The sequence below is a fragment of the Macaca nemestrina genome, chromosome 4, assembly GCF_043159975.1.
Source record: "Macaca nemestrina isolate mMacNem1 chromosome 4, mMacNem.hap1, whole genome shotgun sequence".
NCBI lineage: Eukaryota > Metazoa > Chordata > Mammalia > Primates > Cercopithecidae > Macaca > Macaca nemestrina.
In genome coordinates, this window is record NC_092128.1 from 186,254,296 (window position 1) to 186,264,823 (window position 10,528).

The 10,528-nt window shown below is 57.1% G+C and overlaps 1 long non-coding RNA gene across 1 annotated transcript; it reads right to left on the minus strand.

Annotated features, from left to right (window-relative positions):
* Nucleotides 1-709: 709 nt before the first annotated feature.
* On the minus strand, nt 710-5,017 carry LOC139363018 (uncharacterized). The gene is made up of 2 exons (XR_011622864.1): nt 3,543-5,017; nt 710-2,134 (listed from the first exon to the last, which is right to left on the minus strand). It is a non-coding gene; the product is annotated as an uncharacterized lncRNA (long non-coding RNA).
* Between the last annotated feature and the right edge of the window lie 5,511 nt (nt 5,018-10,528).

Below are 10,528 nucleotides of genomic sequence, written 5' to 3' on the forward strand. Positions count from 1 at the left end.
ACAATTTTGATTCTCGCTCATCAGAGCGAGATTCTGTCTCAAAATAATAATAATAATAGTAATAATAAAACGCACTTACAAGGAAATTAGCAACGCTAGACCCCCACCTACTCCCACCCCAACACCTTTGAGAAGAAAAATGCCCTCAAAGAAGGGGGGTGTCCAAAAAGGGCAGGACAAGAGCTCCCCAGGCCACATGGCTTTGGGACGTGGGGCGGGGGCTGCAGGCTCTACACAGCTTTGGGTTCCTCAGGGCTCCACCATACATTGATTCCGATGGCCTCTCTGCACAAGGAGATCATCTCCTGAATGTATGAGTTCTCTCCTTGCTTGCCTAACAGGGTATCATAGCTTTGCTGTCTTTCATCGCTGGCAGAGAGGTTTCTAAAAACAGATGCATCCATCTTCGTGGCCTCCCGGTCCGGTGGCAAGCATCCCAAACTCTGCTTCACAGATGGAAAAAGCTGAGAGGTTAATTAAACCGTTTGTTGTCCCACGCGGAGTCAGCTTTGGGGCTGGAAGCCACCGCAAGACCTGGCTCCCCACGACACTGGCTGACCCCGCAAGCAGCTGAAGGTTCCAGGATCCAGGCCAGCAAGGAAGAAGCCAGAGTAAAATTTGCAGAATGGATTTGTTTCCACTCTTGGAATTTGTGATCACTTTGCTCCTCTGAGTCTCCAGGAATTAGCAATTGTGCCTATCGACCAAATTAAGGTGCACATTATTTGTGTTGTTAAACGACTCCAATTATTACTTGGAGAAAATTTTGCACCTCAATTAACAAAAAGACACATGGGGCAGTTTCTGAGCAAAGCCAGATTTTATAATACTCAGAAAAATGAGGTCCAGCCCCAGGCCTCACCGCCCTCCTCCTGGCTTTTGGCCCAGCCTGTTCCCTGGCAGTGCCAGCAACTTATCCGCAGGTCCCCAAGGCCACCTGTTCACTTCTCACTGGGGCTCTCCCCTCTGTTCTTTGAGAAGCAGGAAGCTGGATGGATCCATGTCAGGGGTGGTCCCCCAGAAGCAAAGGCTGAGGGGAGAGCTCTTGTGAGAGTGATTTACTGGGGGAATGGTCCAGGTTTTGTGGGGTGAATTGCATCCCTCAAATTCCCATGTTAAAGGCCTAACCCTCAGGACCCAGAATGTGGCTGCTGTTGAGACAAGGTCTTTCAAGGTGATTAAGGTAAATGAGGTCATTAGGGTGGGCCCGGATCCAGTATGACTGGTGTCCTTATAAGAACAGGAGGAGAGGGCACATGGGGATGCCAGGGGCCTGCTTGCCCAGAGGGACAGTCCTGAGACAGGGCAGCAAGAGGGTGGAGTCTGCACGTCATGGAGGGAGGGTGGGGGAGTCGGGGAGAAAGCAGCCCTGGGGGCCTGGATCCTGGACCTCCAGCCTCCAGATGGTGAGAAATCAGGTCTGCTGTTGAAGGCCTCAGGGTGTGCTGTTTCAGTCGAGTGGCCCAAGCCAGCTAAGACCAGGGGAAGGGGCTGGCATCCAGGGAAGACAGCTAAGCCAAGATGTGGGCGGGAGGGGAGCGGCGGCCGGGTCCTGGGGCTGGGACCCTGAGTTGCATGCCCGGTGGCACCCCTCCCAGACTCACAGCTGTGAGCCCCTAGCAGCTTACGGTTGCGGTGGGTGATGAGTCCTGGGGAGAGGGATGGGAGTGGAGACCCTAACAGCACCTGCCCCTCCGCATTGGACGCTCAGCCAGCAAGATCAATGCGGAACTCATGGAATAGCCAATCACCAATCACCGATCAGCCAACACCCTGGCAGAATTATCTCAGCATCTGGATGTTGGCGCCACGGGGACCTCAGGCTGCAGAGGACAGGCCGGCCTGTGAATGGAGATGGTGCCCAAGCTCTTGGCTGCAGAGGACAGGCCAGCCTGCGAGTGGAGACGGCACCCGATCTTATGGCAATGTTACGGCGAAGCCAAGACCTACCCCTGCCCGTGCCTGACTTTCCCGAGGTGCCAAGTCCTCGGAGCACGTCTCGTGGCTCCGGGCTCACTGGCTTCTAAATCTCCTCCTTCTGTCCTTCCGTCTCAGTCTCAGCCTTCACTCTTCCTTCTCTCAGGGAGAAAAATAAACCTCTGTGGCTGGCATTTGCAAAAAGGATAGACTCTTCCTGAGGAAATAAAATAGATTTCAGTCAATGAATATGCAAATTTGAGGCAGGTCAACACCCAGGAGTCAGGGCTGGGAGACATTGGAGCCCAGCAGCCTCCTGGCCGGACGCTCACACGAAGCCCATTTCAGCCAAAGGTATCAGGTTGTTCACCGTGTAAACACACCACACACACACACACGATAAGCAACCATTTTGGGGTGCAAGTACTGTAACTCAAAACTTGCTAGCTTTCAAGACCTGAATTCGGCACAAGAGGCATGTCCTGGCCTTTACATTGCAGCATGGTTTTTATTTTATTTTTTACATTTTTTAAAAATCAGGGAGCCTCCAGAATCACAGCAGATTCAGAGACAACAGCATGATATTTTAAAGCAAGAGACGGGCCTTGGCACTTTTTCGACAAAATGGAGTCCTGAGCGGGTGGTGGCCATCACGCTGGGCACCAGAGAGCAGAACCTGGGGTCTGCAGAAAAGCTCAGCCAGCACCCAGAGCGGCGGGGGAGGCTGTGCGAGGACAGCCAGCCTTCCGCAGAGCTTGGGGAGGCTGGTGTCACGGGGGAAATGAAAACAGGATTTCCAAGAGGGAGCGGGCGGAAGCCCCTGCAGAGAATTTTCTAGTTCCTAACCTGGAACAGGCACCGGCTCCGAGGCACACGGCACACGGGCTCTGCCTTCACCATGTGCTGTCCACACGTCCCGAGCCCCAGGCTCCCGAAAAGGGAGTCACCTGCCCAGCTAAACCCCCACCCCCCCATCCCTGTCACCGGCTGCTGCCAGGGGTCCATTCACCCCAACCCCATTCTGAGCAGAGACCACCCTGGGCCCCTGTAATGGATCCTCATGGCGGCCACTGTGTGAGAACCTTTCCCTGCGGGTTTATCCCAGTCACGTGAATCAGGCTCTGAGTGAACGCGTGTATTCCTTGGGTGCCTACTTAGAGCAGAAGGAAAGAAAAGATGCTCACCGGATAGCCGGGAGTGCTGCTTCCCTGCCCACGCGCCATGGTGTGTGTGTGAGCTCGGGGCACGTGGGCACACACGTGTCCGTGGCTCCCACAGGAGAAGCAGGACACGTGTCCGTGGCTCCCACAGGAGGAGCAGGCCCCTCCTGAAACCCAAGGCCCACATCCCCAGGAGTCTCAGGCAGATGAGTGGAAGGCACCTGGGAGCCGGGGACAGGGCCGCCCCCTCGAATACAGGCTTTCCCGCCTCGCTTCTGTCTTAGCGGCATTGATGCCACAGGCGTTCACCTCTCCGTGCCTTGGTTTGCTCACCCATAAAGTGGGGGCTCGCTCTGCCTGCCCAGTTGCCGTGCAGATTGAGCCAGGCCTGTACAAGTCCATGTGGGGACCCCTGGGTGACTCCCACCTCCCTCCGACCCTTCCCACTGTAGGACTCGAGCACGCCAGGCCCACCGTCATCCCCTGCTCTCAGTATCCACGCACAGCCAGGTGTGGGCGGTGCACGGTGGGCCCAACGGTGAACCGCGGCAAAGGTGGTTCCCAGGGCCCTGTGTAGTGGGGGTCCCGTACCCCCATGGACTGGGGGTCTTGGCTGGGCCAAGGCCATAGCGCAGCGTGGCTCGCACTCGTGTTCCATCCTCTGCATCTCTGCGTCAATTGCAAACAACAGCCACAGTTCACATCTGGATCTGTGTGGTGCCCTTTGGTTTAAAACCCCTGCCCAGAGGCCATCTCCTTTGAAACTTCCCAGGCAGGTGTCCAAACGATCCTCCCTCCACATGTCAAAGAAACGCAACCGCGAGAAGCTGGAGGCCTCCAGGAGGAGCTGCGGGCCGGCCCCACCCACCAGCAGCTGCGGGCTCCCAGTCATGGTCCTCTGAGGACAGGCTTCTGTTTCCCACTCCTTGGTGAGCGGGCATCATGGATGTCCGTGCCAATGACAGGCCTTTGTCCTTTGGATAAACTCCACGTGGAGTGGAAGGAAAGATGGGAGCACTCTAGAACCTGAGCATTTTATAGCAAGAGTACTGTTCTCACCACTGATTTCCAGTGTCCAGGGCAGAAAGATGAAGAGAGATCGTTTTCCCTTAAATGGGAGTGAAGGACAGAGGCAGCGTGGCGGCCGGTGATGGACAGACCTGTGTCTGCTGGCAGGACACCCCGGCTGCCTCCGTCTTACACAGATGGAGCAAGCAGTTTTCTCTACAATGTGGCTTCTTTAGGAGGCAGCTCGGCTGCCCAGATCCCTCCTTATGTTTTAGTTCTCAAGCCCTGTAGGGTGTTTTCGGTCACAGTTGTTGGGGTGACAACAACTGCGTTTGTGGTCCTGACCCTCCTGAGTTCCAGTGGCCCTGTTCTGGAGAGCTGCCTGGGGCCGGGACTTCTGGAACAGACACTGAGCCACAGGCCGGCCGGGCGGCTTGGGTTCACCTCAGCCTCTTCGTGTGTGATGTCCTGGGATCGGCCCATGCACGTTCAGATGACACTGTACATATAAATAACTTGTAGCCGAGAATAGGATGGGGTGGGGACGAGGGGAGGGTGGAATGTACCACAGCAGCAGAAGCCACTGTGGATGCCTTTGCCAGTTGCACGGAAGGTTTTTAAACCCAGCCCTGCGGAGTAGCCCTCTCCTGGGCCGGGAGAACGATGGGGAGAGAGCTGACATTCAGCCTTCATCACTGGAGCCATTCCTTCTTCTGGCCCCTCAAGGGCCTGTTCATGATCACACCTTGTCTTGCTGGGGGAGTGGCCCCTGTGACCCCTTAGAGGTGCAAATCCAAGGCAGCAGAAGCCACCTGCCATACCAGTGCCCACCACTGCTTAATTCAGGCGGAATCATGGCTCGGAAGGTTCCATCCACTTTCCAAGGGAAACATGTCCACGGGGAATCTCTTTCTGCGTATTTTCTCACGACCTTTCCTTACATCCCAGGTCACAGCTCTCGACATGTTATCCCCGCTCTGCCGTCACACATGGCATAATCCGCGCCCCCCACCCCCCACATCAGCTGCTCCGTGAGCCACACTCACAGTCACAGGCCGTGCCGGCGGCCACCCCACCTCCTCCCGCCCCGGCAGGAAACGCTCAGCTGCACCACCACCATCTGCTCGGCTCCTCAGCCAGCCGAGCTCCAGGAGCCCCGGGGGCGAGGCGGCCGCGGCGTCCTGCACGTCTGTGTCTCCCCGCGCGTCAGCCGCCCCATGCTGTCTCTGGAAGCTTCCGGAGCACCCAGGCCTTCTGCACTCCACGTACTGCATGTGCTCCTGAGCCGCCGTCTCGACTTTACAAAACGGAATCTCGCGGTCCATGCGCTCAGGGAGGCGGCTGGCAGGATTTTCTGGCAAACTAAGGGTGTTCTTTCCTGGCCAAAAGAAAAGTCTTTTGGAAAATGAATAATCTCTTCCTAATTTGCTTGACTAAGAAGATGGGTTTTTGCACGGTGGGTTTTTTGAAGGGAGGCAGCTCTTGAGATTCTGTTCATAATCCAACATGACAAGGGTGACCCTATAATTTATCCACCCATCTGAGCCCCTTGAGAAGAAACGAGAAGGTTGTTAATACACATGCCGGGACCACAGCCATCACTGGGCCTGTCCTGGGCAAACCGATTTGTGATGGACGCCGTCAACCTTCACCGTGGTCAGCCTAAGTGACCTCGGCGTGTGCCTGCCATGATTTCCTGGAATCACTCTCTGGGTTCCAGGCTTCTTGGCCTGTGGTTTTGGGGCTGGTTTCTCTCAGTTCTCAGACCCTGGCCAGAAGTTTGTGGGCAGATCGGTGTCTCTGATGAATGAGGGCCACTCATTCAAGAAACTAGCATAGCAAATGGGAGGTGGCGCGGGGTCTCCCTGCGAAGCCCTCAAGCCCACTTCCCTGCCCCTATGTGTCCTGATTTTACTTTGAAATTTCCAGTGGATGCAACAGTGTCGACCATGTGCACTTGGGGTCAGGCTCTCCGGCCCGGCAGCTGGACTGCTGCGAGTACACATGGCCTCAGGGAAAAGTCCTCTGCAGGCCGTGGGGAACCTCGGCTCTCACAGTGCCTGTGCCTGAGAAAGCCCCTCCAGATTCGCCAACCTGGCCGTGTGTCCTGTCCGGAGGGCAGGGTGGGCCTGGTGCTGGTTACAGACGATCCTCCGAAGGTGCGACCGGGCACCCCTCCTGCAGCTGGGGCAGAGAGAGGCACAGGGAGCCTGGCTCCCTCCACCAGGGCCCCCCCGGCAACCTGCGGGAGAGGAAGGCAGGGGAGGAATGGCCCTGCTCCCGAGGGTGCGACGTGTAGGTGGCCCAAGGGGGTCATCTGCATCCTGGTTAAAGGGAAGCCCACCTGCCTCCCCCAGGTCAGGAACGCTCCCTGGAGTCCATGGTGTGGAGCGTCCACCCGGGCTTCATCCTCCAGCTCAGCTGCTGGGCCCTGGGAAGGGACAGGCCCAGCACCCGTTCAGCCAGGCTGAGCTGCAGGCAGAGCTCCCTGCCTGGGAGAGACAAACCCATCGCTGAGAACACACTCTCAAGGTTCACCCTTCCCCACTTCTGTGTCACCCCTTAGCTCTAAGGTGCTAATTCCATCTCTAGTTTCAACAGGCTGATTGCTCTTAAGGGAAAACGGGATTGCGCAATCTGGCTGCGGTGGCCAGGGCTCTTGGTCTCCCCCAAGTAAGAGGATGGACTTTCCAGCCCTGCTGATGGTCAGCGGGGACCGCATGGAGGCTTTGGCAGATGAAATGGGGCACAGTGGCATAGCCCTGCCCCTGCGGAAGCCTCAGAGCCACGGCTGGGCTCCGCCAGGTCTGCTCCAACAGCCACGAGGACCTTGCCTCACAGGCAGGGGCTGCATCTCCTCCCTGGTTCCAGAAGGAAGAGGCACAGCCAACATGCCACTGGAGCAGGAAACCCTGGGGGAGGTGGGACGCGAGGTCCTGTGTCTGATACTACCGTGTAACCAGCTAGAAACTGACTCAAAGGGGCACTTTTACAGCAGAAAGAGATGAAGCACACGTGCACCTGCCCCGTCTAGGCGTGGACGGCTCCATGGCCGTGTTCGAGCCCCACACCGGCCTGGGGGGTTATGCTACCCTGGAGGACAGCTGACCTCAGTTCTCCAAGCTTCCATTCCCCCTCGTATGGGCACAGCACCCCAACCTTCTTTTGGCAGTCCCACGCCCCCCAGTGCTGGTGGGCTCTAGGGTGTGCAACCTGGTCCCTGATACTCAGAGGTACAGAGACAGCATCCATCAGGGGCCCTGACCCTCTGGCCCAGGTCAGGCTGTGGTGGGGCCTCAGGACCTTTCCAGAACCTTGGGAGTGGGCAGCACCCTCTGCTGGGACAGAGGTGCCTGGAGCTCTGCGCATCGGGCCACTGCTGAGATAAGCCCACGGCAGAACGAAGCCAGGCAGGCAGGGAGAGCTGCGGGCTGCCCGGCCACTCCTGTTTCCGTAAAGGGCCTGGCGTCTCATTTCCTACTTACTTTGGGCTTTGAGGGCCTCCCGCAGCCTTTGTCACACATTCTTCTTATTTTTTGTCCATGACAACCTTTTACGGCGGCACAAGCCATTGTTCTCAGGGCCAACGTGTGGGTCCTGCGGTGAGTTTCCTATTAGTGTGGCTCGAGAAGGTGCCCAGTGCCGATGAAGCCTGGAGAGGCAGGGCCACGCTGCAGAGCCTCAAGGCCAAGGATGGCTGCGCTGGGGCAGAGCCCCTCACATTGGCCTTAGGAGCCCAGAGTTCACTGACCACCAGGCGGCATCAGCCTGCGGCTCTGGCGCCCAGAACTCCTGACCAGCAGCAAAGTCTCCTGCTCCTGGCTGCTGGCCAGGAGAGCCCAGCAGGGCCCCACCTGATCGAGAGGAAACGCTCGTGTCCTCTATTCAGCAAATCAGGGACAGAGTCACCCGTGGGACAGCAAGTGGACTTTCAAGGACATCAGGTGGCTGGGTTCAGGCTGGTGCCAACACCACCCTCAGCTCTTACAGTCTGAGGAAGCCCCCTGAAAAGTCACCGGAGTGGGACCACAGGAACCCCATAAAGGCCTTTCCTGCTCCTGAATCATTCCCAAGCACCTAGGACTTCCCAGGCCTGGCTTCCCCGCCAGCCCAACCTCCGGACCTGAAGACCAAGCAGAGACCAGGTGTGAGGTCCCAGGAGAAGGAGGAAGAAGAGTGGAAGAGGGTAGAGGGTAACGTGCCCAGAGGAAGACACTGAGGGTCAGGCTGGCCCCGGGTCTGACCTGTCCTTGGGGTGGACAGACTGCTGCACTGTGGGGGTCGGGGGGCTCCTAGGCAATTAGCCGAGAGGTAACTGATGCAGAGAGAGGAATGCTGAGACCACGGCCCCTCCGGGCCTCCATGGCCGCAGCTCGTCAGCATCCACGGTTGCCAGCACGGAGGCCAGCTGGGCTCCAGCATTGGGAAGCTCAAGGAAGACCAGTCCCGTTTCCCCTGAGTAAGATGCTGCCCTGGGGTTTGTGGGGCCACAGACAGACACCATCCCTAGGGCTCTTTGGGTCAGGAGGGGTGGCCCAGGGTTGCACAGCCTGGAGAGACCCCGCGGAGAAGATGTCCTCACAGACCCCGGCCCACTCCCCCAGGGCCATCCCACAGACCCTTGCCTTTGTTTTTTGTTTTTTCTATTCTCAGCTTTTTTCATTTGCTTTCAGATCAACCGCTTCGTTAAAAAAACATCCGCCTAAACTGTGGAGACAGAGGACAGATCGGTGTTTGCCAAGGGCTGGGGGAGGAGGAACGGGCAGAGCACGGAGGGTTTCAGGGCAGCGCCGCTCTGCGTGACGCCATCACAGAGGGTCCAGGTCGACATACTTCTCTCCAAACCCCTAGAACGCCCAACACTGACTCTGAAGCCTTATGTCAACGAGGGATCATCCGCTGTAAAGTCTGTATCAGTGTGGTGGGGGCGTGGATAGTGGGGGAGGCTGTGTATTTGGGGGGCAGGAAGTGTATGGGAAATCTCTGTACCTTCCGCTCAATTTGGCTGCAAACATAAACTGCTCTAAAAAAAAGTCTATTTTTGGCCGGGCGCGGTGTCTCACGCCTGTAATCCCAGCACTTTGGGAGGCCGAGGCAGGTGGATCACGAGGTCAGGAGATCGAGACCATCCTGGCTAACACGGTGAAACCCCGTCTCTGCTAAAAATGCAAAAAAAAAAAATTAGCCGGGCATGGCGGCGGGCGCCTGTAGTCCCAGCTACTCGGGAGGCTGAGGCAGGAGAATGGCGTGAACCCTGGAGGCGGAGCTTGCAGTGAGCCGAGATCGCGCCACTGCACTCCAGCCTAGGCGACACAGCGAGACTCCGTCTCAAAAAAAAAAAAATAAAAATAAAGTCTATTTTTAAAAAGCATAAGCCTGAAAAGTCCTTGAAAATGCATCTTTCCCCAAATATTCAAATTTATGTTCATTAATAAAATAACACAAATTTATTCTAATTTCTAAATCTTCACAAATATCAGTGATTGCATGATTTGTTCGCAAGAACATTTTCCCAAACTGTATCTAGAAGCCACATTTCTGTGGTCGGCTCGCCAGTGGCGGGCACGCGTCAGGTCAGAGGAGTGGGGTCTGGGGTCACCCTGGCTTTCTGCCCGCTGAGCACAACATGGAGGCTGGACTTGCGCCTCTGCAGCCCCTCGAAGCCATGCCACCATCCTGCCGAGGGCCGAAGCCTTGTCTCCACCTGCATGCCTTGAGTGTCCTCGCTGGGAAATGGGCACAGCAGGGCCACGAAGGTGCCTGTGCTGACTTTCCGTGACTGTGAGAGCCAGGACCCAGCCAGGCACCCCACGCAGAGACCAGGCACAGATCCCCAGGTCCCTGAAGGAACGATCCCACAACAGGCAGAACCAGGGTGCGGCCCGGGGTTGCCTCCTGGGGATTCCAGGCCCTGGGCCTGGCACCAGCTGGGCACATTTCTCAGCCCATCAGAGGACACAAAGGGCAAATGGAGTGGGTTGAATTGTGTCCCCAAAATGATCTGTCGAAGGCCTCACCCCACATCCGTGAATGTGACCTTCTCTGGAAGCGGAGTCACTGCGGGTGTATTAAGATGTGAGTTAGGATGAGGTCACCCCAGAGAGAGGTGGGCCCTGATTCGTTGCGACTGGTGCCTGGTAAGCGGAGGAAAGACGCGGAGATGCACAGAGGGAAGCTGCGGTGAAGGCCCAGGAAAGAAGGCCTGAGAAGGTGGAGGCGGAGGCTGGAGTGATACCTCTGCATGCCAGGGGTGCCAAGGGCTGCAGGCAACAGAGAAGCCAGAAAAGGCAAGGAACAGATTCCTCCCTGCAGGTGTCCAGGGAGCACGGCTCGACACGCTGCACCGTGATTGCAGACGTCTGGCCTCCAGCCGGAGCCGGGACATGTTCCTGCTGTTGTAAATGACCCCGTTTGTGGCCATCTGTTGCAGCAGCCGTGGGGAA